The sequence below is a fragment of the Aythya ferina genome, assembly GCF_964211825.1.
Source record: "Aythya ferina genome assembly, chromosome: 9".
NCBI classification, from domain to species: domain Eukaryota; kingdom Metazoa; phylum Chordata; class Aves; order Anseriformes; family Anatidae; genus Aythya; species Aythya ferina.
Genome location: NC_140305.1, coordinates 8049212 through 8076260, shown reverse-complemented (window position 1 = coordinate 8076260; position 27049 = coordinate 8049212). Strand labels below are relative to the sequence as shown.

At 36.3% G+C, this 27049-nt stretch overlaps 1 protein-coding gene across 1 annotated transcript in view; it reads left to right on the top strand.

Moving 5' to 3' along the window:
• The window catches only part of LOC311441428 (uncharacterized protein), a 225271-nt gene extending 198422 nt beyond the window's left edge, over window positions 1-26849 (top strand). The window contains exons 2-3 of the transcript XR_014695933.1: window positions 25053-25285; window positions 25670-26849. The gene's annotated coding sequence lies outside the window, so the exon portion shown is untranslated. The remainder of the gene's footprint in view (window positions 1-25052; window positions 25286-25669) is intronic.
• The last annotated feature ends 200 nt before the right edge of the window (window positions 26850-27049 follow it).

Below are 27049 nucleotides of genomic sequence, written 5' to 3'. Positions count from 1 at the left end.
TTTGAATCTTCTTAAAAACATGGTGATATAAAAAATTTTGTTTCAGAGTGTCTTCACAGACGAACTTTCAGCATATTCTCTGATAATGTGCTATTTTCAAAAGTGCCAAGGTGGCTTTTCTGCTGGAATTGACCATCACAAAGCTCCTTTGTTCATTTCATATGTTAGATTAGAGCCCCATACCTCTGCAAAGTGATTGAAAATGGGGCCAGCATGAAAAATCTACTTGAAATTATTTCTCATTTCAAATCATACTCGCAAAAGCTAAGAGGTGAACAAAACTAGATGTAAAGACAAATGAAATCCTATTTCTCAACTCTGAAATAATAAGTAAACACAAAATGCTTTTTAAATCATTCCTAAAGGAAAGTATAAACTTTCCAGCTTCATCAGGCCAAAGATCCATGTGGATCATCTTCTGATGCCTCAAAAAAAAGCCTTAAAACTGTATACTGGGCAAGTATTCAATAATACGATTTCCTAACCTTGGGCACACAGTGGCAAGCATTCTTCTTTTAGGTATGGAGGCTGATGTAATAATCTTCTAAATTATTTTTCTAGGTAGTTTAATCACAGACATCTTTTAATCCTGTCAACTTTACTGTCTCTGGGATAGTTTGTGACATTGAGGAATGCTATCAATTTACATACAACTTGAATGCAAGATTAGGAAGAAATGGAGGAGGTTAATACAAAGAAAAATCTCTGCCACAGTAAGGTTTTTCTCATATGAAGGCTAAATAGTTATGAGCTAATGAAGTGCAAAGAAAGTGACTCTTCAGACTTTTGTTTGTTGTTGTTGTGTATTAAGAGGTGCTTACTTGTTTGATCCCTGATTTAAAAAGACTGAATTTTTATCAAGGTATTCAGTTATATAACGAAGTTGGAAACAGTCCAGTTGGTAAGTCTGAAAAATTTACTGGCATACCAAAAAAAAAAAAAAAAGAGAAAATATAAGATATTTAAGGGCTTCATTATTTCACTCTGTGTTGACAAATTAAAGCCAGAGTATTATCACAGACGGTTAACAGCACTTTGAACTGGTCAATTCTACTGCAGCTCCAATACAGTTTTAAAATTTGGGGAGAATTCTGCATCTATTGCAGGATTTGCTTTTAGGTGATTAATATGGGCTGTTAGCTTTCAAGTCAGTAGTCAATTTTTGTTTCTTAAATATTTACATTTACCCTTTCCCCCTGAAATTAGACTAGTGTTTGTGATACATAGCTGATGCAAATCAACATTTGCTTTCTGTTGTGACTTTAACCAGTTTGTTTTAACAATGATTGGGGTCAAGGACAAAATTTGAAATATCATAAAAATATCTTCATTTTCCTTGCCTTTAAGCCCCTGAAGACTCCTTTGCATAAGGGGGTTCCCATTGAAATGTAATTTACAGGACACTCTGATACAGCTCATTAGTGGAGAAAGTGCAAAGGAAAGAATACATATAATACACTGATATATGCAAGATTTTTTTATTATTATTATTTTTAATTTTATTTTATTTCTTGCATTTGTTGATCAAGAAGGGCACAAAAGTTTTTGTGTTTGTTTTCTTAAATAAAGCTTTTTTGTTGATTTGGTCCTTCCAAAAATCTGAGCTAACTGAAGTTAGAGACACAAGTGCCATTTAACTTTCAGTAAGATGGTTGACCTCTTTAATCTCAAATAAAATATCAGGAAACAGAATTTTGTAGTAGAGTACAAAAATGATACAAACAACATTGTGCAGTTCTGAATATTGTTTATGGAAATAAAGCTTCAGGAGATGAACACTAGAAATAAGCAATGAGGACGATTTCACGGGGAGGGGATTCTTTGCCACACTGGGCTGGTGTAGCCACCTACCTGTCTGAAGTGGTCTCATACTGCTGTGAAATACATCCAAGAATTGTTGATTATTACTAAAGGATGTGGACAAATAAAATAACTAGAAACACATCTTCTGGGCGATCCACACAAATTTAAATTTTATAGACATAAATACATACAGAAAACCTTCACAGGCACTTACTTTATTTATGTTTCCAACTGATGCCCAAAGGCAACCCATATAAACTGCTGAATCTCAGTAGCTGCTGAAAATAGAATTTGCAAATGCAGCTGAAGAGCATTTTGATTATTTTGATATAAATATAAAACTATTTCAATGAGATTTTGTGTAGTTTCATATCATGTTGTCTTCAGTCCACTATTTTACTATTAAAGGCCCAACATCATCACATCTTTAAACAAAAAACAAACACCAACAACTGTACCTGTGCCTACAATGATGGTACACTGATATATTTACATACATATCTCACCCAAGCATCACGTCTAAAAAAAACATTTAGTCAACGCAGATGGGAAGCTCAACATCTTCTCACATTTTCTGCAGGATTCCATGAGGATCCCAAAACTTTAGATTAATTCCATTGCTTGTCTAAATATTTTAATTCCCACCACTATTTCTCCCTCCCTGTATATTCTCATATGGTATGAGAATATACTAATTCTCATAAATTAGTATTGCACTATTGTTTTTAATAGTTATACTAAGTAACTTATGCTTAGTATCTGTTCCTTGATGTTTTCTGTGTTTAGATGTTTTTAGTCCTGTTGGCCAAGTTCTGATGATATTTGAGTGCTGTGCTGTTATTGCATGCCATTTATTATTATATAATCTGACAAGCTGAATATTCAGCATGCATACTTAAAAAGTGGATACAGGAAAATTATAGGGTGGGGGGAATGAAAATATTTCTATTAATCATAAAAATTCATTGTTATTACTAATATAAAATCTCATTTTTACAATTCAAACTGAATGTTTTTCAGAATTTGGTAAAGATCAATACTTTTGATATGAAGTGATTTGAGCCCTCCTAGCTCTACAGTAGGATTATTGCATTTAGTTTATGTTCAACATGCACAGTATTGTATCAACATGCATGAAGATTTAAAAAACACGCTTGCTGCTCTTGATTTCTCTTTTTACTGGACTCTCTGTGCAGCACCATTCCCAGTTTCATAAAGATTTTTTTTGCTTTTGGTTTACTGCTTTTTTATCCATAGCCCAGGGAGGATGTGCACTTTTTAGGGAGGTAAAGAAACCTTTTACCTTTGATAACACTGAACATTTCCATATATGATTAAGGAGACATAAGAAAGAAACACCACCAGGTGGCTTTGCGTAGAATAGCTTAGGTGGATGAAACACCGAGTAAGTGAGGGAGAAAGAAACATACTTTTAGGAAAGGAAAGAAATTCGAAGTAGGAATGTTTCTTGATGACAGTCTGTTTCCCAAGACCTCATTTGTGGCAGGGAAATGGGCACTGATTTTCTTCACAGCTCACCAATGTGTATACACATCTTGTATTAATGGCAACCAGAGGAAGTAGGAGTTGGTCATAAATGATGGACTAGTTTTGTTCCACTAGGGTAAAGAAAACTGCAGGATGTGAGCTGATTGACCGTCTCAATATAGTACTGAACACAAGGATCCATGAGCCAGAGACAGGACAACACAGAGGTTAACCCAGGAAATAAATTCTCCAGAAATTTTCTGTCAGCTTCCCAGTAACCAATAAAATTTATACACAACTTCAGATAAGTGATCTTCAATTTCAGTTTTATGGTCCATAGCAGTTCATGGACTAGTTCTGAGTGACCTGAAAATGATAACCGAGACAAGAAAATCTATAGCTATTTAGAGTGAGTTTTGTATACAGGAATTACTACTGCTGGAAAATGTTTTAGGATAAACAGCTCAAAAAAGTCGTAGGACACTATGTTAACTTTGTTTGCTCTCACTGGCCTCAGAATAGGAAGGTGCATTATGGACCCGCTTAAACAAACAAACAAGCAAACAAACAAAAGAAACACTAATAATTATTGGCTTCTTGTTATGAGTGATACTGTGTACCAGAAGGGGGGGGGGGGGAAAAAAAAAAGGAAAACAAAACACTCCAATCCAAAACGGTAACAGTAAATAAATTTCTGTTACTAGAGGTCCTCTGTTCCCTGTTCTTTACTCAGGATGTGTAAGCTTTAGTGTTTTAGTGGTCAAAATTTCAGGAATAGTACGTTATTAGAACATGGACTCATTTATTACCATAGAAGGTATTGAGAACATAAAGGTGAATAAATGAGAATCACAGAGTTAAAATCTGAGAACGCAGTGTTTCAGTTCCAGTATCATGTATCATTTTTCTCAGTGGCCTACTATTGAGGTTTGTATTTGCGTTCTTATTTTATCACATAGAAACATTCCACAGAGCTGCAGTTTTGGAGAAAAAGAAGCTTGTCAGTAGTATGAAGTTAGCCCTCGGGCACTAAATATTTGGCAGTTAAATAGCTGAGAAGTTTATCTCTTAGCAACTTTTATTCTCTGTTTACTGTCAATCCCATGCCAAAGATACAGTGCTGGGGGCTTGAAGAATTTGCTGTTGGAGTTCATTGCACACCCTTCCTCAGTGAAGATGGTTGTACAATAGGAAAATCTTTTGTGTACCAAAAATAATGCTTGACTAGTTAATATGTTATTCTAGTTAACTAGTTACTATGTGAGTCATTAGAAACTGGCTGTTTTATGTGGGCTTTGCTGCAGGGACCATGCTGAGAAACCAGTTTAGTATGGAATATTTCTCAGGAATGCCTCTATTTGTTTCACTCCTCTAGCACTTGGCTGATAAACTGGAACCTGTCCAGCATATGTGTATTTTATTTTAATGAGGCAGTTCTGGTTAATTCTAGAGGAATGCAGCAATGCTAGCTTCAGATACCCCAAGTTTACAATACAGTGAGAAGAGTGTGTTCTGTGGTCTCTACTCATGAGCATGGAATATCTCAAAGCACAGAACATTGGTTAAATGTGGTCGTGAGAATATTCTTCCCTGTCTGCCTCTAGTACTGTTCCTGAGGCAGATTACTCTCATTGGCCTTCATCTGTCCACAACATGATCTTTTGGTTCAGAAATCCAATATGACAAAATCTATTAGAGTTTCTTGAGAAAATGCATTACCTTCTCTGGAATTTCACAGCACTGAACTGGGAAGGATGAAATCTGCCAACTCTATCTACACAGTAGTGCACTCGGTAGTGTTAGGTTGATGATTGGACTTGATGATCTTAAGGGTCTTTACCAGCCTCAGTGACTCTCTGATTTTACATACGTTAGTTTCACAATTGAACTCACTATCTTCTCTTATTGCTTTATCCAAGGACTACCAGAAAATAATTTTGTTGCTTTCTCTTCTTTCTTCTCCCCAGTTTAAAATGAAATAATGTCTTTACAGTGACTGAAATTCCACATTATTATTATTTTTTTTTTTTTCTGGCTGTTTAAGGTGTCAAGTGATTCATATCAAAAAAACATTGCATGGGTAATGAGGGTTTCACAAAGGTAAACTTCCCAATTAGGTATTCCAAAATCTTTTCTATATATGTAGTGTTTTTGAGGAAATGGAGGAAAAACAACCTTTAAAACTCTTTAAAATATTTTTGGAAGTTCACATTTACAAACAAATCTCCCCCTTTTCAAGATTTTGATGAGGTTTTCTCTGTGTAGGGGTGTTTCTTGTTTGTTGTTGTTTTTGTTAGCAAATAAGACTTATTTTCATAAGCTTTCTAGCTGACTGTCATTTTCTGACTTAAAGTTGTGGCACCACAGTGCATGCATGCCACCAGAGAAACATATTTCTTCCTAAATATATTGGAACAACAAGCCATATTAATTCGTATTATGTTTAGGATGAGTTTTGTTGGCTATAAATCAGTACTCTTAAGCTCTGGGAATATTGATTATAAAGTTCTTTGCCCTGGAATGATACAATCCTGCACCCGAGAGTACTTTACAGTGGGATAATAAAATGATGAATTTTATTTATAGGCAGCTGCTGAAGACCTTTAAGTTTTATCAGTCATTCAGAAAAAAACAGAATGAGAGAAAGAAGACTGAGACAGATAGTATGCAAGCAGAATAAATCATGAGATATTGTACTGTCAGCCCTGTGTAATCATGAAAAAAATCATGAAGCTGGCCTGAAAAACATTGGATATTTCTTTTTCTAAAAAAAGGTGTGTGGGGGGGAGGGAGGGTTCTACTTTTTTTGTGTGTGTGTTTTGTTTGTTTGTTTCTCTTTTTAGAGAGATGATGATACAAACAAGGTTTCTTTGGAAAGGAATTCTTTCACACCATTCCTGTTTATCTCAGGCAATACACAAAGGTTATTTCTATAACAGGAGCTAGAACAAAAGGTAAACTTACTATCCTCAATCTGTGTCAGGACAGGATTTTCTTTTTCTGTTGGCTACAGAGAGAGACAATTGACACTCACTTTGTTAAAATAAAAGTAGGCTGTGGGAACGTAACATGCAATTAGTTTGAAATCTTTGATTCTCAAGTCATCACTTGACTAGAGGTTGAAATTCACAGAAAAACTTCAGTTACAGTGGTGATTCTAATACTAAAACCATAATACACTATTAAAGAATATATTTGTCTTTAATTCTTTAAACAAATGATCTAGAGGTGGTGTCCAGTTTACAAAATACCTCAACTATTGGCTGCCAAATATGGGAGAATATACAATATATTGTCTTAATCTTATGCGTTTCTCTGATTATCCATTATGGGAGATTTGACAGCGTGGCCTGGATAAACTTTGGTCTGAAAAAGTGGGAATATTGTTTGATTCTTATGGTACAGCAATACTGTTAGTAGCCTGAAGGGGCTCATCAAAACATCTGGTCAAGAAAAAGTATTGTACAGCGGAACAAAAGATTGATACTGACAGTCATCCAGCCAGACTGAGATCTGTATGTTGGCCTCTGCAGAGGGATATTGCGTTTTGTAAAGATGCTTTCTGAAATGCCCTTTAAGTTTCTTTAACTCAGTAGAAGGTAAAGAAAACTGAAGTCCTACCATTTCCAAAAGTTTTGATAACTTCTGAAATTTTAGATAATTGCTGGCATAAAAAAAATTTGTGCCAAGAACTAGATCATCTGCTTATTTTGAAATCATCTTGAAAGTGATGGATAGACTTAGGTTAGAAATTCAGCCACTGTAAGTGCGTAGGAATTATTTCCCTCTGCAAGAGCTGTTTTTGAATATTTAGTATTATGGTTCTATAATTCACATGTCCATGCTATAAGTCCATACTATTGCTCATAAATATATACTCGATATACTATTCATTCATGGTTCAGATAAATGGAATTGCTACAATTCTTGCATGCATGAATATATATTAAGAATAATACCCAAAAAAATCCACTTGAAGTAGCTTTGTATTATAAAAACACAATACAAAAGTCTACCTGTAAAGGGCACATATGTAATGTATTTGAAATCTTATAGTGAAAGCTGAGGATTTATATACAGAATTATATATACAGAAGAGGATACTATTTTTACAAATCTACTAAGTCTCATCTTGTTATGATTATGTATTAGTAGTAATCCAACTCAGGTCAGTGGTTTAACTCTGAAGTTCTACTGGCAGAACATCAAGACAATCCTATCAGCTGAAGTATGCTGTAGCCTAGTTATTACAGTCCATGTAAATGAGAGAAGAATCAGACCCATGGTCTCCATAACATAATTTTAAACCACCAAAACATGTCATAGTAATGGATTGAGCTCTTCTCTTACTATTATTTTACTATACTTCAATTCTGAATTGAAATCAACCATCGCTTTCTTCATCATGAGCAAAATCAAGCCTGGTGTTACCCACCATCTTGTAATGTAAACTCAAGGACTCACTTTTGTTTTATACTGGTTTTATAAAATGATTTTACTGCATGTGCAGATAATGCAACTGAGGTCAAACTCTGCTAACTTAAATGCATCTTTATTTCTTGGAGGGGAGAGAGTGTTTGTCACCAAATACGGTCATGGTTGCCTATTTTTGAAACAATATAGATGCTTTAATAAGCACTAAATGGGCAGCTCGAGAGCCCTCAGGTTTAGGTATTTGCTAAAAGGTTTTCAAAGGCCTGAATCAGCTGTCCTCCTATGCTTTGTGTAGTAAGCATATATCAGCAAAGCACTATATATGCCTTAGTTCTGATTTTCCTGTGTATTTGTACTCTTTTCACATCTCTTTGTATGACTGAAGAAGATCTCAGGCAAATTATGGGTTGCATTTTTGTCTTAGGTGAAAACTGTAAAAAACAAAAAAATCCTTAAGCTCTTAAAAAAAATAACTATGCCTGTGCTAAGCATAGAAATTTACAGAGAAGTGAAGGCACTAATTTTTCTCTGGGTAGTGAAGAAATTGTTGAGGTGAGGGGACAAGGCAGAAAGAGATGAACCTGAGTATGTACCCGTCAAAAAGTGCACATTGACACAACTAGAGCTAAATTCATTTGAGTAGTACAAGCAACAGTATAGTGCTTTAGCTGAATGGAAGTGAAGATCCTGATTTCTTAAGGATTACTATGTGTAAATCTTTGATATCACTGTATGATATTTTGCAATCATGGAAGATTCATCATGTCTGGAAGACCCTTTAGCAGTGTTTCCTGATTGTAGTATACTACATGGTTTTCTTTGTCTTTTAGCTCATATATAGGAATAATGCAAAGTGTATGACAAAAAAAAAAAAAAAAAAAAAAAAAAAAAGACCATTGCCTCTTTTGGGGACCCTCTTGCTGACACTCTGCCTGCAAAAGGGACATTTTCCACATATAGACCATTTTTCTGGGATTTGCTGCTCTGCCTATCTGACAGAATTGAAGATTGCAGCTCTGAAGGTCATTCCAGAGTCCCTTGTTTCATTTCAAATTTTTTATTTTATTTAGTGGGCTTGGATGTTGTGAAAGCAATTTTTTGCTGTGCTGAGGATTTTTCTGAGTTTCATTACCTGACAGGGTCTCGGTTTCATTTCTTTGAACGCTCTTGGTATTATACTCTAAATCCGTTCCTCAGCCCTGATGGCAGCGGGGGTGCTCAGGCCTCTCCATGCCTTGTCGCATTGTTGCACAGGGGCATGAATCTTTGTGTTGAAACCAAATAGGGGGAAATGCACCATAGGACAGGCATGCTGCCAAATGGGTTGAAACATACTGTCCCAGGCTCTGCACAGGGCTGCAGGCTGGCTCTCCTAGAACCACTGCAGGGAACTACATGGGTACCATGGGGAAAGCTGCTAAGTCTGTATTTGGACCTGGAAAGTTTTTGTGAAATAGCTGAGCCGGTTCCAGTAATTTTTACAAGGATTGCGTTGACTGTTTTGACCCTTCATATATATGACTTCGCGGCTGCTGTAAACTGGAGCTGTGTACATAGAAACTTTGGGGTTCCACTTTGCAGATAACACAATAGACCTTTGCTGCCTTTATGGAAACAGGATGGTATGTGGAACTTGCCTCAGTATGTGGGAAACATTGATGAAGTAAGTTGCAAGTCTATGAAATAAATAGTGCCCTTTTCTTCCTAGTTCTGTGTTAAGAACACTCACAAGTGATGTGGGAAGCCAAAGTTCAGGGTTTTTTTCTTTCTTATGGGTGTGGAACATATTTTCAGGTCTTCTCTATTTAGGTCAAAATTAAAGTTGAGCTTGGATGAACGGTAACCTAGTGAACAGAATGAAGGACTTTGTTTTCTCTTCTGCTGGTGATGTAAATCTAAGTCTTTATTGCCCATATATATATGTATGTGTGTATATATATATATATATATACATACATACACATGCACACGCATTTATCAGAATCTCCAATGTAAATCGCAGGTGAATCTGTGGATAAATTTCAAGTTGACCAAAATGTCATTTTTTAGCAATCTTGGGAAAAGAAAATGATCTTTCTCTACTTTGCATTTTATCTGCCCTATTTTTTAGGGGAAAATCACTTCCCCAAATCATACTTTGTTACACTTCCACCCTCCCACACACCCTCCCCAGTTTTCTCATAATACAAACTCTGACAACATATTGTCTTTAAAGGAGTGGATTTTAATTAACTAATAACTGAATTAACTAATAAACTAAAAGTCTGAAATATTTTGGGGAATGCAAATAATAGAATTCAGACTTCAGTTTAAAATCATTTACAATTAGCTGGACTACAAGAAACTGTTCTACACCCATAAAAAACTGCTTGTGCTTCCTAGCAGGTTAATCTCTTTTTCACAATGGATGTCTCTATGAATAAGCAGTGATTAGAGAAAGTAATTCATGTTATTAGAGCTGATCCAGCAATCCAGTACTTGGTCCAATTTACAATTGCATACTCAGCTGAATTTGCAGCTGAGCACAGTGCTGAGGCAGTATGAAACTCCCATTTCTGACTCACCCTTACAGGTATGAAGAGGAAGCCCAACAAAAGGAATTGTTGTTACTTTTGTTACTTTTATTTTTTTCCTTTTTCTTCCAGTTTTCTGTCATTCCTTCTCCCCAGCGCATATACATGTAGGTATGTTTTACTTAGTATGTAGCTTTTTCCTTCCTGGAAATGAAGGCAGAGGAAGCAACTTACCTTCTTTTCTGAATAGTAATAATTGATATAAATTCCTCTTGTATTCAGGATGGAGCGGATAATCACAAATCTGTGAATGGACTTGAATCATGCTGTGCAATAAGAGTGATTGATCATCCTTCTCTCCGGTGTTTCAGAAACAGTCTAAAACCTTCCAGGCTGATTTGGAACTGATCTCAATAATTGACACAGGCACACAGCATTCTTAGTCTTAGGGGCTAATTTTGATCTGTAACAACAGTGACCCTTTCTCTCACTTGAAGATGTCAAGATATAGTCCTTGAAATGCTCCATTGTATAGAATTGCAACAGCACCAGCAGAGTGGGTGATCTTCTGGAGGTGCATGAACTTGAGCTGATAGCTACATTAGGAATGTCTGCAAAATGCAAAGACCAGACAAATACGTGTAGTCAGGCTGCCTGGGGCATGAAATTAGAGGCTTTACTTTGCGGAATGAAATACAGCCTTATATGATCCACTGTGGATAAAAAGAAACAAAGCATTTTCTTTTCTGGTAGTTCTCTAATTATGCTAATTGGAAAAGGAAGAGGCTGTTGTGAAGGATAACAAACACCTGAGAGTGCTCTTAAACACAAGTAGTGCTGAAAAGATGCCAACTCATTCTCAAGTGTACACTTGTTGTTCTCTGAATAGAAGTTAGCCTTGAAATTTGCATAGCAAAAGGTTCAGAGTGAGTGCCAGCACGAGAGTGGAATACATTTAATTAAAGACAACAGCAAAAGTAAATTATACTTTTTTTTTTTTCTGATTAGGAAGTACTTGTTTTGGAATCAGATGAACAGAACAGGACAGGTTGTTTAGGGCCTAAAAGGAGGGAGGGATCAGAGCTTGAGGACATTCAGAATAACAGAAGGATTTCCCCAAGCCACTGTCTGAATTGTAACCCATGTCTTGGAGATATGCACATCCTCATGACACCACTTCAAAAATGCAAAACTGTTTGCCACAATGGCTGATATTCACTCTAAAAATAGAGTCATGTAAGAAGTCTCAAGGAAATTCTCCTGTAATTAAAAAGGATTCCAATTTAAATTAAATGATGCTAGTGAAAACTTGCTTTGAATATTAAGCCTGGATTTACCAGTGGGTGGCTTTTGGTTCGCTGCCAGTCTCCACCCTCTCTTCCTCACCTGAAATATATGAGCTTAATGTCCTCATTCCCACTTCTATTGTTCTTAATATCATTTCATATGAGAAAGTGTTCAAAACTTGACACTTATGGGAGAATAGGAAGGAGAAGATTTATAGCAGAGTATGTGTAGGAATAGCTGCTAATAAAGATGCCTTAAAATTCCCATTGATTCCTAGTGATGGTCATTATTTGGCTGGAATTTAAAAAATACCTGTACTAAATAGAGTAAAATTGGCTTTATGTCTTCAGGACCTAATATTTTATAGCATAATTTATCGAGGTATAGAGGTCTGTGGATCTTCAAAAATTCAGTCTGAGTTTGTCTAGGAAAGTTACCATATTCCATCTTTAAAGATATTTGATTCTTTTCTCTACAGTGATTACAGCCATATATACTTCTAAGCTCTGTGCTGTTTCTTTTAATATACAGTAGAGCTGAATTTTCACAGAAAGCTGGTGTTGCTTGCCTCAAATCCTGTAATCAGTGTGGTCAGTAAGATAGAGTTAAAATACTTTAAGGATGTAGAAATCAGCCTTTGAGATTTCTGAAGGTAAATGAATACGTGTGAAATATTGCACTGCTTTTGTTCTTTAAGGAATGCAGTTTGACAGAGTTCCTGAGAACTTTTGACACAGACTTCAAAAAGTTTCACCAAATGGTTGCAAATCCTCTTGGGGTTAAATGGGGGCAGCCCGGACTGTCAGTTTCAGTCAGGATTCTGTAAAAAGCACCAGGAAATTCAGGATTGCTGATCCTTTTCTTGTCAGTATTAAAATGAATAAATGAAGACTAGAACTAGAGAGAGTTTGTGTGAGAGAGAAGGCTTAGTTAAGTCTTCTGTCAGTCCTGCTGAATTACTAAACTCTGCCATGTCACTAAAACACTCTAACAACTAACGGTCTAGGAAATTCTTGTTTCTGCCTGGCTCCGTGTCCTTCATCCCTAGACTGAGAGTGTCTCCCAGTGGTACTGGCACAGAAGGTCTCCTGTCAAGTGTCCTTGTCTATCTTCAACATATGTGAATGTGATTTTATTTTATTTTTTTCCTAAGTGATAAACAAATAAATAAAAGAAGGCTGGTGCTCCATGTGACATATTTCAGCATAGCTCTGTTTGTCAGAGTACAAAGTAAATGAACTGCATTTTGTTTTTCTCCTACAGAAAAAAATATTGAAAAGAAAATCTCCTTTATATGAAACAGAGAATTATTATTGTTGTTGTTGTTATTATTATTACAAATATATAAGGATCTTGTTGCTGGTGATGCCTTCACTGCTTTTTCTTGAGTTCTGATTTTCAGCTGTAGATGAACTTCTGATTGTACATTCTTTAAGGGTATGTGAAGTCCATTAATATTTGCACTTGTTCCAGTCTCCATAGCCTCATGAGAGAGCTTGCCAAGTTCCTCTGGCCTACACACTTTGCTCTTGTGATCTTGCAGTACTTTCTGGAAAAGCCTTGGAGGGTTAACACATCATTTGGAGATGCAAGCTCATAATGTTTTGTTTCAGAATCCATGGAGAAAAAAAAAAAAGTTAAAGAAACGAGCTCTGCTTGGGAGGGAAAATCCTAATGTGATTTATAAATCCACGTGGATTAGTCCTTCAAATTCTGATTCATGAAATATATTATGTTTACCAACTATCTTACTGTCCTGCTGTGAAAGTCTTGAAATTCCCATGAAAGACAGCAATCCATCATATCATTAAATTATGTGCCAGTGATGTATAGCCATCTCTCTTCATTTTTTTTTTTGATTATTCATTGTTTCTATTTGTAAAATTCATATTGCCTATTATACTTAGAAATATATGTTAATACAAATATATACAATGAACAGAATATACATCCAACTTCCTGGGCTTTTCCTTGGTGCATATAAGATTTACAAAGCTTTGAATTCTTCAGTCTGAAACAACTGTCTATCTGCTTAAGAAATTTCTATTTTTAAAAAGTCCATCTTTGATCACTCATATTTTTATAGTTGTTTTAAAACCAGTGAACCTATTTCTAAAAGTGGAAGTAGTTGTTTTTGCTAGCAACTTTCAGAATACAGGACCAAAAGTTCAAGCAGAGGTTGAGGCTTTTGAACATCAGCCGTGAACGTGTGGGTTCCCTGCAAATGTTGCAGAGGTATCAAAAGTGGAGTTTTGGCATGAGCACATTGTATTGTCATCTTCAAATAGAAATGGTTATTTTGAGTATAACAGCACAATTAATGTTTTTGGAAAACGGCCTTTCTTGTACAAGCAAGAGTTCCACCTTTTTGACCTGGTGCTTAGGGACGTGGTTCAGTAGGTGACATTGGTAGTAAGGTGATCGTTGGACCTGGTGATCTTGAAAGTGTTTTCCAATCTTAGTGATTCTATGATTTTATGATAACTTCAACTATTTCAATACTGAGCGTGCCTCTTCCTAGTGAATCTTTTAGGTATTATTACATCTTGGTCATATTTGAAGGGACTAGATGGGAAGAGATGCTCCTGGTAGTTCTTGTGGATGCCCCACCCCTGGAAGTGTTTAAGGCCAGGCTGGTTGGGATTTGGGCAACCTGGTCTGGTGGAAGGTGTCCCTGCCCATGGCAAGGGGTTGGAGCTATAGATAAATAGTAGGAAGGTACCTTAATGACCCAAACAGTTCTATGGTTCTCTGATTTGATGATGGTATGAAACAACCCCAGTGTATCAGTCCTCCCAGATGTAAGGCTTTTCCCTGTGAGTTGTAATGTTTCTCTGGGTACTTTTTACTACAGCACACTTTAGTAACTGAAGGTAATTCATTTCCTGGTCCCAATCCTGAGCCATTCCATTCTGCTATGAGTAAGTGTCTATATGATGTCTATCACTGTGATAAATGAGCATTTGTCACATTTATATTTGTAATGTGGAAGTAGATGTTGTTGAAACTAAATCTATGCTGCACAAAATCTCCCTGAAATATCACTGGGTCAGAATTAATTGTATCCTATATTTACAAATCGAGTCAGCAATGTGAATCAGCAGCCTTTATTCTTATTTTATTACATTACTGTTATTTTATTACATTAACATGTATTCATCTACAATTGACATCACAGTTCCAGTGTGGTAGATATATAGTGTCTGGGTCCAGAGAAAATATTGGCTACAGAAAGACTAGAAGAAACAGACATGTAGAAACTACTACAGTGATATCCAATGTATTATTCTCACTGTTAGAATAGTTGAGAATCTCTTTCAGTATATTTTGTAGATGAAATATACATGTATGCATGATACTCTTGCAGGCTGAGAAAAAAAAAAAGTATACAAATAAGGAAATTATTTTCCTTCATAGTAGTTGTTGCATGCAAACCCAGTTTCGGTACAAGTCTAGGTGTACCTGGATGAATCAAAGCATAACTAAACCTGATACCAGTTCTCTTAGTTTTCTGATGTTCCTACATAAGCACATGGTAAAGCATTAAAGAGCTGAATATCACAGAGGAACACATAGAAATAATTTGTTTGACCAACAGTCTGGAAAGTAAGGGAAACATTTAGACCAATCAACAGAAGTGGCATAGGAAATTACATATTTACACCCTTAAATCTTTAGCAAAATAATAATATATATATATATGGCTTAGATTTCCTTTTAATAGCAGAGTAATGGGAATTCTGTCACTTCATTCACTCATTATCTAGAAATAGAAAGAATAAAGCAGATCAAATTATTAAGAAAGCAGAATTACTTGATTAAGTTCTATATTTTAATAACTTGTGGTCTTAAGGCTCATTGCAAAGGTTACTGAAGTCAGAAGAATCCCATTGAATTTAGAAAAGGCTCTTGCACTTTATATTAATGTTGTCTATTCTTTTACCTATGGACTCTAAATTGTCATTTAGTTCTGCCTTTTTCTGGGTTGGTTCACCCAGGCATTCTCTATATCATCTACAAATTAAAATCTGGCAGCTGAATTTGTACTGTACTTTTAAGGATCAGGCCCTAAATCAGTATGCATTTAGCATACGCTGCTGGCTGACTCAAAGAAGCAATGTATGGCACTCTTACTCTGCAGCTGTATGCTGTTTCCTGACAACATACACATTTACAGCACGGCTTTCTGTGATGAGACTTTTTTTCTCTTCTTTTGTAAGTGACTCAATTCTTCCTTTAAAAAAGTCTATGACCAATTACAATAGGGTTCAGGCCAAATTGTCTTGAAACAGCTCCTGTTTTTTCAGCGACAGCAAGGAATAAGTTAAAATGAGCAATGCAATTTTTGCCTTACATGTCTGTATAATCCTTCACATGGTGCCTAATCCGCTGCTCAAGTAAAGATGCCTGCACCTGCTTATATCTGTGGTGAATTCATTTCCTTTTGGTATGTATGAATACACAATGGCATAGGAGTAGATACATGATTTATATAGATGATATTGCTCTGTTGTTACACTCCTTGTGCATAGGACTCATGATGGTAATGGTATAGGACTCCTTGGTATAGCTCTGAGCGTGATCCCAAGTAATCTGATCACTATGATGACAATCAGTAACAATGTCAAATTGATTGTGCTGGCATGGAGGTTCTGTGGATGTTTGGGATGGTCACGAAACACCTCTTGTGTGTGCCACATTTTGTTAAATCCCAAATGTGATATGTAGGAAATTGTTGGAAAAGAAAAATCTGAATGATTGTAGGGAGGAAAAAAACCAAATCTGAATAGTTTTGGCTGCAGTGTTATTGGGAACAAAGAAAGATAGCTCTCAGTGCATCAGCAAGATATCTTACTGACCACTGCTTTAAAATTGTGTAGGTATTGGGGAATAAAAAGTGAACTTAATGACAAGTATATAATCTCCAAATCCTCTAAACAGGCATCTGATGGGACAGGCAGCTCACAACAACCCACCCAACCCTCATTTAGGAAAAGTGGTGTATATGCAGCAGGCATTTGGGTGAGGGAGACCGTAGGGTGGTGGGAGATGGAGGGAGAAGAGCATTCAGAAGTAAATTAGAGTCTCATCCCACAAAATGCTCCTCTTCTGTTGATTGCATTGGACCATTTTTGTTTCAAGAATCTCATGAGTTCTAGCATAACAGTCTGGCAGTGCTTCCATTACTGTCTTGCTCAGTTCTTATCTGAGTAGTGGGAACTCTGATTTAACTTTCTTAGCATACATAAAAAAAAAAAAAAAAAAAAAAAAAAAACATAAAGAAACAAAAACTCAGATATCATTACCAGAGCTCCATTATAATTAAATTTTTTAGGGGTGTGTTGGTACAAGATCAGCATAACAGATTAAAGAGGAAAAACACAGAGCTGTTACTTGCAGAGCTTTATCTTCTAGAATGAAGTTAAACAAAAGGAAAAACATGCAGTCCTTTTGGCAACGACTAGAGGAATGTAACTGTTCTTAAACACTGTCATATGTATGTGTTTCAATATACATAATCAGACTGTCAAAGCAGCATCAACTTTAGCACTACATTGATATTTCTGAAATCACACACATAGATTTGGTATTGCTTCAGTTTGATTGGCAAACACTGAGTGAGGTTTTCTTTTTCTAGGTGGTTTGCTCATGTTTTAACTTCATTGGTGCCTTCCTATATTCCTAATTATGGTTTGAATAATTAAAAGGCCTTAACAATATTGAAAGTTGCACAAAAAGTACACGTGGGTTTCATTAGAAGTATCAATGATACATTGTAAGGTATAATAAGCCAGTATTTTATCCTTATATACTTTCATATATGTGCACTTCCAGCACACACATTCAGATCAGGGATTCTGTTTGTGTAACCCCAGTGAATACAAATCAGGGGGTGCTTACAAAGGGAGATCAGGATCCCTGAGTCAGTTTTGAAAAATTCTCAAACAACACATGGTCTAAGGAATTTTAGCTTCAAAAATAAACATATCAGAGCTTCCTTTTTATTTTTTATTTTATTTTTTATTTTATTTTTTATTTTATTTTTTATTTTATTTTTTATTTTATATTATTATTTGCTCCTAACTGTTCTTCACTGATGTGTCATATTTTGAAAGTCACAACTATTAAGCAGGGTGTAAAACAACCATGTTGAGTAACTGCCTGTCAGTGTCCAGCTCTCTCTGCTCTGTTTCTGGGTGTCAGCAAAAGTTCAAATTTGTACCCTTCGGAGATAATTTCTGTTCCCTGCTGGCGTTTGAGACTTAGCACAGCTATTAGCAAAAATAGAGGGACAGTGTGATTCACAGGCCCAGCTGTCTAATGCACTCACCTGTTTCCAAGGTCTAGAAGGCTGAGTTTTTATTCTCCCCTAGCTCTCCAAAATGAGGATCATATAACGGATTGTGAAAGCTAAAATGGTAGTGTGGGTCTTTTAATTGCTTTCCTTGTTATTTTTTTTTTTTAAAGCTCACTTTGCAGGAATCCATAAAGCCTAATGGGCAGTGCTAGGAACTCATCTGTTGTATAGTTGCTACAGTGATCATAGCCTTGCACCTCCCAGCTGGTCACTGAGCAGTTCAAAAAAATACGTTTAAATACGACCTTCCTGAAATTAACACATCAACTGAATTATGCTCCAAAGAGAGACAAGGAAGAACCATTTTTGGCCATCTTTGTGGTCAGGAGGAGGCCTTTGTTCTCTTTTATCTTGGGCTAGTATCATTTTATCCACAGCCAAGTGGTGTAAATAAAGACAGAGTGAAGAAAGAAGCCAGCCCTTCACCTGTGTCTTTAGAGCAGGAAGGAACAAAGTGAAATTCATTTCACAAGTAAATTCCACCTTGTAGCTGAGAAGTCACAGCATTTTGTCTTCAAACAAAATGGTCTCATTCTTTACCAGGAGGTGCTGTGTGAGGTTATATCCTCACAAGTGTGAATTCAAGAAGCAGAAAGAGGTGATGGTGGCTGAGCTTCTTAAAAAACAAACAAGAACAACAACAAAAAAAAACAACCAAACAAATAAATAATCCACTGCAACCCAGTTCGGTTCACAAGCTGAACCAATGCATGGCTGTGGAAAGAATACAGTGCTCAGATGAACGAATGTTAACCAAATTGTGCCATCATACTCTGAGCACTGCTAAGGGATGAATAATCAGCCCATGGGAACAGGAAATTCCCAGAAGTGATGTTATGATCATTTGGGAGTGAATTGAGGTTATAAAATCACAGTGAAATTTCAAGTGCACAGGTAGTACTGTTCTCTGGGATTTCAGGATTTATCATCAAAATGATTGTCTGTGAAAATATATTTTTAAGAATAATGACATCATTGTTAATTTGCATTCTTTAGGCAAGGTTCCCAAGAAAGCTGAGTTATGGAAGAGAAATTACTCTTTTTCTGAAGTTACTATCCAGTAACAGATTGCATACAGTGAGTTGTAGCTGATCTTGAATACAAATACGAGGATATTTTACATTGTATGTATAAGTGATCTTATCAAAATGATCTTTTGTAAATGACCTTTTATTGATGGTTATTAGAAGTGATAGCGTGTGGCACCTCTCAAAGATCAAGCCTGTTTGTCAGTGTATAAACCGTGTGATGGACATTTTTGTGTATACATTAAACTACATGCTTTGTCTTTGAGAAATACTACATTTTAAAGCTTTTGCTGATTCTACCTGTCATACTGACTCTTTCATTGCTGATATTCCTGAGCATATCAATACCATCCATCAAACTGAAACAACAAGCATAACAGCAAATAACAAAATGTTGTAAATTTCCAAGAATATCCAGCAAAAGTCCTTTTCAAGTTACATTCTCTGAAGAATAGTAGAATGAAATTAGATGGGGGAAAAATAGCATATGAGGTTTATAAGACAAATAACTTCTGAGGGCGGTATATATTTGATGCTGTATACTGAAAGATGAGCATATGTCTACAGCAATTTCACTGACTGGCTGGGAGGTGCTGGTGAAACAGTATAGTAGACCTTTCGTAAATTTTTGGAGAAAAGACTACTCTTCCACCTTGTCACACTGTGTTTTTGTTTGTTTGTTTGTTTGTTTGTTTGTTTTTACCAGGCAGAGAACCTCCTCACATTTGTGTAAGGACTCCTTAAACTGAGCATAAGACACATCTATATTCCACATGCTCTCTTGTTACTCTTTGAGAACTCAGTAAGGGCCTTATTGGAAATGAAGATCAAAGCCACGGAAGCCTTGAGTACCCCTTTTATTAAAGTCATCTCAAGTCACTGTGGTTTCAGATACATTTTCTGGTATACAAAAGATCTTGTGCTAAATAATTGGGATATTTAACATATCAGTTCTTTTGGAGGAATCATGAGCTTAAAGATATCAGAATAATACAGAGGTGTGTATATGACTATTAAACTGTCATGAAAAAGGTTGAATAACCTCCATAACTGCTGTGGAAACCAATTCTCCACTACAAACTTTTCCAGATATATAGGTTGGGCACCAGAAGTTAAACTCAGAAGGTTTTGCTGTCAAGTAAAATAAACAGACTGCAAAGTTGAGAGGCTGGGTGTGAGAGGATTTATCAGCTGCTCAGGGCAAGGCGGAAGTTAACTTGGGTAGTTACCAAGAATGGAAGATTTAGTAAAAGCTCAGGATAAAAGGTTAGGTCCTTTGGACATGGGAATAAAGTGCTTGAACCTTACAGAGCAGGAAAAGGGGAATTAAAACTTGGGAAAAAAATGGTGGTTGGAAGTAGGCTTAAACACATCAGTTGCCTTTCTATGCCTGGAGGAAGAGCAGAAGAAGAGAGCGATTCTAGTTTCCATACTGCGTAAGGACTTGGCTATGCAGACTCTGTAACTGCATACCAAATCTGCCTGAGAGAATAGAGGATTTAGGAAAGGTGGTTTTGGAACCTAATTCCTACATGTCTTGCAGAATCTGGTATGAACCCTTTGAAGTTCTCTGGCTCTGCTATAGTGACGACAATGAAAATTGATCCAGTGCATTCCATCAGCCCTTGTGTGCAATTTGCATTTTAATTAGTTTGCATTTAGCTTCGTTATGTAGTCCTTTTCCCAGTCTGCCTTATCCATACAGCAGGGGTTCTTGGAGGAGTCCGTACTGGGCAGTTAGCTGTAGCTTTTTCCTAGAGTATGACTGTCTTTTTGAAAACTTTTCCCTTTTTTTCCTTCTTTTTTTTTTTTTTGTTTTGTTTTGTTTTGTTATTTATTTATTTTTATTATTATTATTATTATCATTATCATTATATATTTTTAAATTATTTTTCTGGAAAACTGTGTTTCTTTGTGAGGTCTTGAAGAAACAAAACTCCAATGTACCATGTTTCTCAGCAGAATATCTCATCTTTGGCAGACCTATGGTGGAAATGGCAGGTATTAAGTTTGCTCTTTCTGCTCTCAATTTTGATGTACTGGTGTGTTTCCTCTTTTGTTTCCTCAAGAGTGGGAAGAGGTTCACTCCCAATTTCTGCAGCTCGTTACCTGGAACAGGTGTTAATTACTACAGTGGAACCTGAGGCAGGGAGGAAGGGAGTCTTGCTGAGAAGGACTTCACCAACTAAATTTATTAATATTATAATAACATCTAGAAGCTTCTTACCTCTGTCCAGTCAGGTGTTTCATATTCAGATGGTAAAGAGATGGGCCAGCTTCCCAAGTGGCTGCAAAGGCTAAATACAGAGAATGTGGTGGCTCCATGGGTTGGCCTGAGGAACACCAAGGAAACAAACAGGGTGTTTTTTTGTTAAGAGTAATATGAAGTGGTTGCAGAACAGCAGCTACCAAACTCAGTGCTGCTGTTCTGTAGCGACCAAGAGTGATGGAGGCTGGAGATGGCAAATGAGAAGAAGGGAGCAAGGGGTTACACTTTGTTCCTGCTTCCTGCAGCGGCTCTCAGGAGCTATTGCAATATGGCTGGTAGGGCACAGTCATCACTAATAAGAGCTGGGAAACGCCATTCCTTCACTTTTATTCCATTTCCTATTTTTTGTGCTTTAAGGCAGCTCTGCTTCACCTCAGGGAGTAACTCCAGTTCTTTGGCATGGGAAGTATCTTACAGTGCAATAAATAAAGCCAGGTTACTGTAGCACTCTCTTATCTGAGGTTCTCCAGACGTCCTACAAATACTCATTAATGCTCCTGACAGCCCTGCAAAATAGAGTAACTAAACTAATTTTACAGGTGGAGAAAATGAGGCCCAAGGAGACTGATGGTCTGATTTTTTCAGCGGTACTGGGATGGGTGCCTGGCATTGCTGAGAATCCGACAATAAGTGATTGCTCCAAGGCCACACAGCAAGTCAGTGGCAGTGGGGAGAAGAAATTCAATTCTGGCTCTCGGTCTTTTGAACAAACCACCAGATGACACTTAAAAAGCACTTTGGGGGATGAAAATACTATATAATTATTGCTTCCAATATAAATATTTTCCTCTTAAAGTAAAGCTTTTCTTTTTTATTACCGCTGACTTTATTAAGCCCATGTGATCGTCTTTGTTTAAGCTGTTACAGTGCAGATCATTGAAACCATGTAAAATATTTGGGCTCTGCTTGCAAAATGTGTGTAGTTAAAATATATTATTCGCTCTTGTGAAACATTTTCTTTTAAAAATATTGTCTCTGCAATTCACATACACTTAAACAAACAAATCAAAACACACATACACACACACACAGAAGTATTTTTAAATTACCTGCTCAACCACAAGCATCTCCCAGAAATTAAAACTCTTGTGGCTTACATTGTGACAGATGAATCTTGGACAATATCATGCCCAATTTTAATCTCAGTATCTCCTTATGTAGCTTTTTTAATTGCAAAAATTTAAACACAGCCTGAAGTGAAATATTACTGGCTTCTTCCTTTAGGCCAATTTCTATAATGGGTGCCAGTTTATGCTAGTAAAGTGTTGGTGCATTGTTTGTACCTGTGGACTTTTGCTACTGAGCATGGCATATGGTAGGTTCAGGCAAGAGGGCAAAATGATAGGCAGTGCATGAAATCAGTACATCAGGAGAAATCCCTTAATAATCCAGATGTGAAAGAGAAAGCAAGAACAGAGGTAACAGCTAGCTAGAAAAGCTGAAAGCAGATGGCCAAGAAATCTTTAGCTTTTGGTCATAAAACAATACTATCAGTATGTTATTTGTAACTATTAAGAGCCTGGCGAGGTGATCCTGCAAATGCCAGGAAATGCAATGAACCTGAAGTTTAGTTGTCATCATTTTAACTGTTCATATGACACACATGTATATTTTTTGTTTTTAGAAGAAGCAGCGATTTATAGAAGTACTATTTAGACAATGGTAAAATGTTAGCAGACGAAGACCACTGTAAAAGTATAGTAGGGTGTTGCCTTACCCTCACCCCCAAAAATCTTAATAATTCTTATTGGGGTAAATTAGTCCTTGGTTTGATTGATACCAGATCTTAGCTTAGTTCCAGGCAACTGAATCCTCAAAAGGAAGAAGGTACAGCGACAATTGAAGAAAACAGATGTGTCAGAGTTGCATACAGAAGCCACTCATTTGCTCCGTTCTTATCAACAGGGGGCAGTGTCACAAGGACCAGATTCTGCAGGGAAAGAGTAAGCATAACTGCAGAGACAAACGCTTTCAGGGTAGTCTTCGCTGAATTGCATTCACACCTGCTGATGCCTTATTGCCAAGCATGCATTATACTTATATTATTTTCCTTTGATGAAAAGACTTACAGCTGTAAAATACGTCCCACTGTATTATCTTCGGCATGTAGTTTTAACTGTATAAGGTCCCTTTGGAGCACAGGGTAAGCAAAGTGAATAAATTTTAAATGACAGCACTCTGTTTCAGTTTTCAAGTGTTGTGGTTGGCCAAAAGAGATGTTCTGACACTGTTAAAGTTCTCTTTGTTTTCAAACTAATTAGTTTTCCAATGAACTTTTTTACAGGATCCAGGTTACTTGTGGCTGATTTCTCGTAATTGTCTCTGTATTTTGCATGAGTCTGCTTGATAATATGCGGTATGCTACAAGAGGAAGGACCATGGTGTAAAAATATATAAAGGATGATTCCAATCACAGCTTTGTGAAAACTATCCCTTTGACTTCTGAGAAGTATAGTTTACTGCAAAATATAATTTTGAATATTGCTTTGCTGATCATCAGTCATGTGGCATTCAGGAAATGGCAATCATTCAGCTAATAACACAGCAATCTTTTTGAAATTAAAATAGAAATTTACCTGAAATTCAGTAAATGCTCACAATGATTTATTTATCTTTTTTTAAGAAGAAAATACTCCCAGTGTAGACAAAAGCATCTACATCATGACAGTGTTCATGCAGGCAAATTTTTAAAGTGAAAAAGCACACAATTCTATATATCCCAATGCTGCATGTGTACTATATTTTGGAATATTTTACCTTATTTTAAAAAGGGAGCCAATAAAAATAAACAAAAAAATCAAATGCTTTTTCTACTTTTCACTCACTCTAAGCTTTCAGTCAGGTAGGTTTGTGACCTGAATATCTTCTTTCACTTTCTGTGTGGTCTTATACATTTTATTATTTGCTTTTGAGGATGTGATGATTTAGGATTCTTCTGCTGTGTGCCACTTCTGCATGAATGTGACTTGCTTATCTGAAATATGCATTATTGCTTGCATACTAGGCCACATAAAGTATATTTTTGAGAATATTGGAGGTATTTGACTTAAATTATTGTTTCTACTTTGAGCAGGAAGACCTCTGTTTTCATAACTATTTGTGTGAATCAGGAAGAAGTCGTTTATATAATAAATAAATATATATAAACAATAAATAAATAAGCAATTAAAATTAAAAAAGAATAACAATAACAATAGTCTATTAGAGAAAATTAGTTCTCATTTCATATCAGTTTTTACCCACTTGAAATCAAGTTTTCTGTTGAATATCACCCCCCCATTTGGTTGTACTTTTGTAAATTATGAGTACAGGCTTTCAGCATCCATGTAATGCTGTGTCTTTAAAAACAGCAGAAAATGCCAGTACTCTCAGTAACAGAAACAAAAGGGCTTCTATTTCTATCACTGCCAATGCTATCTCAGTCCATTTCACCCATAGAGTACTTGAATTTTCTCAGTCTACTAAATTTGTGTATTGAATAGTTTTGTGATTTTTTGTTTGTCTGTTTTCCTTTTTTAAGGAAAATTCTGTGTAGCCAAGTTTCCATTACCTGGGGTAAGCTGGGAAACAATAGATAGTGAGAAAGATTGAATAAAAAACATCGAAGGAGGCTCTCATGAATGTTCTCCAGGGCTGCCTGCACAACACTGCATAGAAACAGGGGCTCTTAAATTCAATTCAGACCCTGCTGCCTCCTCTTTGGTTCCTGTAGGGACCAAATGTGAGTTTCTTCACATTCTTACAGTATTCTCTCTCATAAAAATGCTTAAATATGCAGGTGCCACTGCAGCTGGATCAAATGTAATATCCTCTCCAGCTACTTTGGTACAATCAGGTGCTTCTGTGCTGTTTACCAATACTCTGTCTCCCAGGAAGGCACTTACAAATTGGCTCTACACAGACCTACAGCATCTGTACTGGCACCTTTTGATTTCAGCTGACCTACATGGAAATCGAGCTACGTTCATGTGACACTCTGCTTTACCTCGAAAACCTTGTTCAGAACTGAATCTCCATAGAGATAGTGTGGCTCTCTGACATGGCCAACGTGCAACCAGGTCAACTGCCCATCGATTGCTGAGTTAACTGCCTGAGCTGGTGAAAGGTACCTTGGCAGACAGCTATAAAATCTCTCTTAAAATATTGCCATGCTGAAATGTGGTGAGCCATAACTCATGGTGTTTTTATAAAAAAGGCTTTGAAATCTACCTCATAGTGTACTCTGAAATCTTTAATCTAGGGCATGATTATGATGAGACTGACTAGTTTGGATGGTGTCAGAGTTCTCAAATACATTTCTCTTATAACGTTTTTCTTACTGAATCAAGATAAGGGAGGGCAGCAAGAAGACATTTTGGCCTGAATGAAAAAGAAAGAAGTAATCACAGCAAATGACTGGGAGAGAAGGGTTGACTTTTGGGGGCTGAAATATTTTGATCACTGTGTTTGTTTGTTTGTTTTGAATTCTGTTCTTTTCCATCCTTGACAGAGTTGATTTTTCATATAATTTGGAAGAAACAAGACATAGCAGAGCTCACGAGAGAACCAGAAAATACAGAGAGACACAGAGAGAGAGAAAGAAATTCCTTGGTATTAATTTTGAGCATCTGCACTACTCATATATTTGTGCCCAGCTGACACTCCTTGCTTTGTTTGGTATCATGGGACAGATACTGCATCTTTGTGAACTGTACTTTCAAATGTTGAAACCTAAGTTGCTCCTTAGGTACTCTGAGACTTGATAATATGGGTCTGGGGCTGCTGTCCACTGGTTGTCCATATCAGCTACTTGTTAAATTTTGCATTTAGATATGAAATTGTTGTGGAATTTGAGTTTTTAAAAAGTATCAGAAGTACTACTAAACATGTACAGAAGTTATCCTTCTGTAATTCCATTTTACTTACATTACTACACCTGTACATTTTTAGGAAAAAGATAAAAAAGACTTCAAGCTTAAGTGTTCTCAGATGTGAAAAGACACTGATTGTACTGATAATTTTATGTATTGCATTCATGCTGGATGAACTACTTCAGGCACAGTGTCTTTAGATGAAATAATTATTTTTCTACCAAAACTAAGATAAAGAGAGGATAGAGATATTCTGGAGAGCCAATGAGATGTACCTGACCAACATTATGAGAATCAGAACCTTGTCCATGAGGCTACAATTTAAAGCGAGTCATGTTCCAATGTTGCTTATATTCAGGACAGTTGTGTGCACCCCAGATCCTAATGATACATTTTAAAGATATCCAGACTCTATACAAAGAATATTAGAGGTGTGGAGATGAAAAGATTATCAATTTTTTGTTGTGTTTTTAGTTTTCCTATTGCTCTCAGAGGAATGAAATTATAAGAATTCTTCTTGTGGATAGCCTTTAAATCAGTTCATGTTCTTTCCTAAGTGGAATGAATGCGTTATTCTCTGTTTCCAATGAATTCTTTTGATCATAACTGTTGAGTTGAAGTTTATACAATGCAACTTCTATCTAAGCAATATTTCCTATTGATCTTTTAATGATCCTATTAGTTTCTTTCATTCCCTTAATAGAAATTTTAGCAGTAATAAAAGATAGAATCAGGCAGTAATTAGAACTGTGATTAGTTATAACATGTGTTTCTTTACCAAAGCAAAAACCCAATAAAATGTAAATTAAAATAATGGAACTATGTCTAGCTATCTTGAATTATATTAGAACATTCACTTTCTCTCCCTTCTAAAGATTAATATACGCTCTAAAAAGCAAATGCTTTTATTATGCAAATTCAAATCACAGCACAATAAGTGTATTACTTCGCAAATTACTCTTCCTTCCCACCAAATGATACAAAAAAAAAAAAAAAAAAGAAAAAGGCTGTATGAGAGG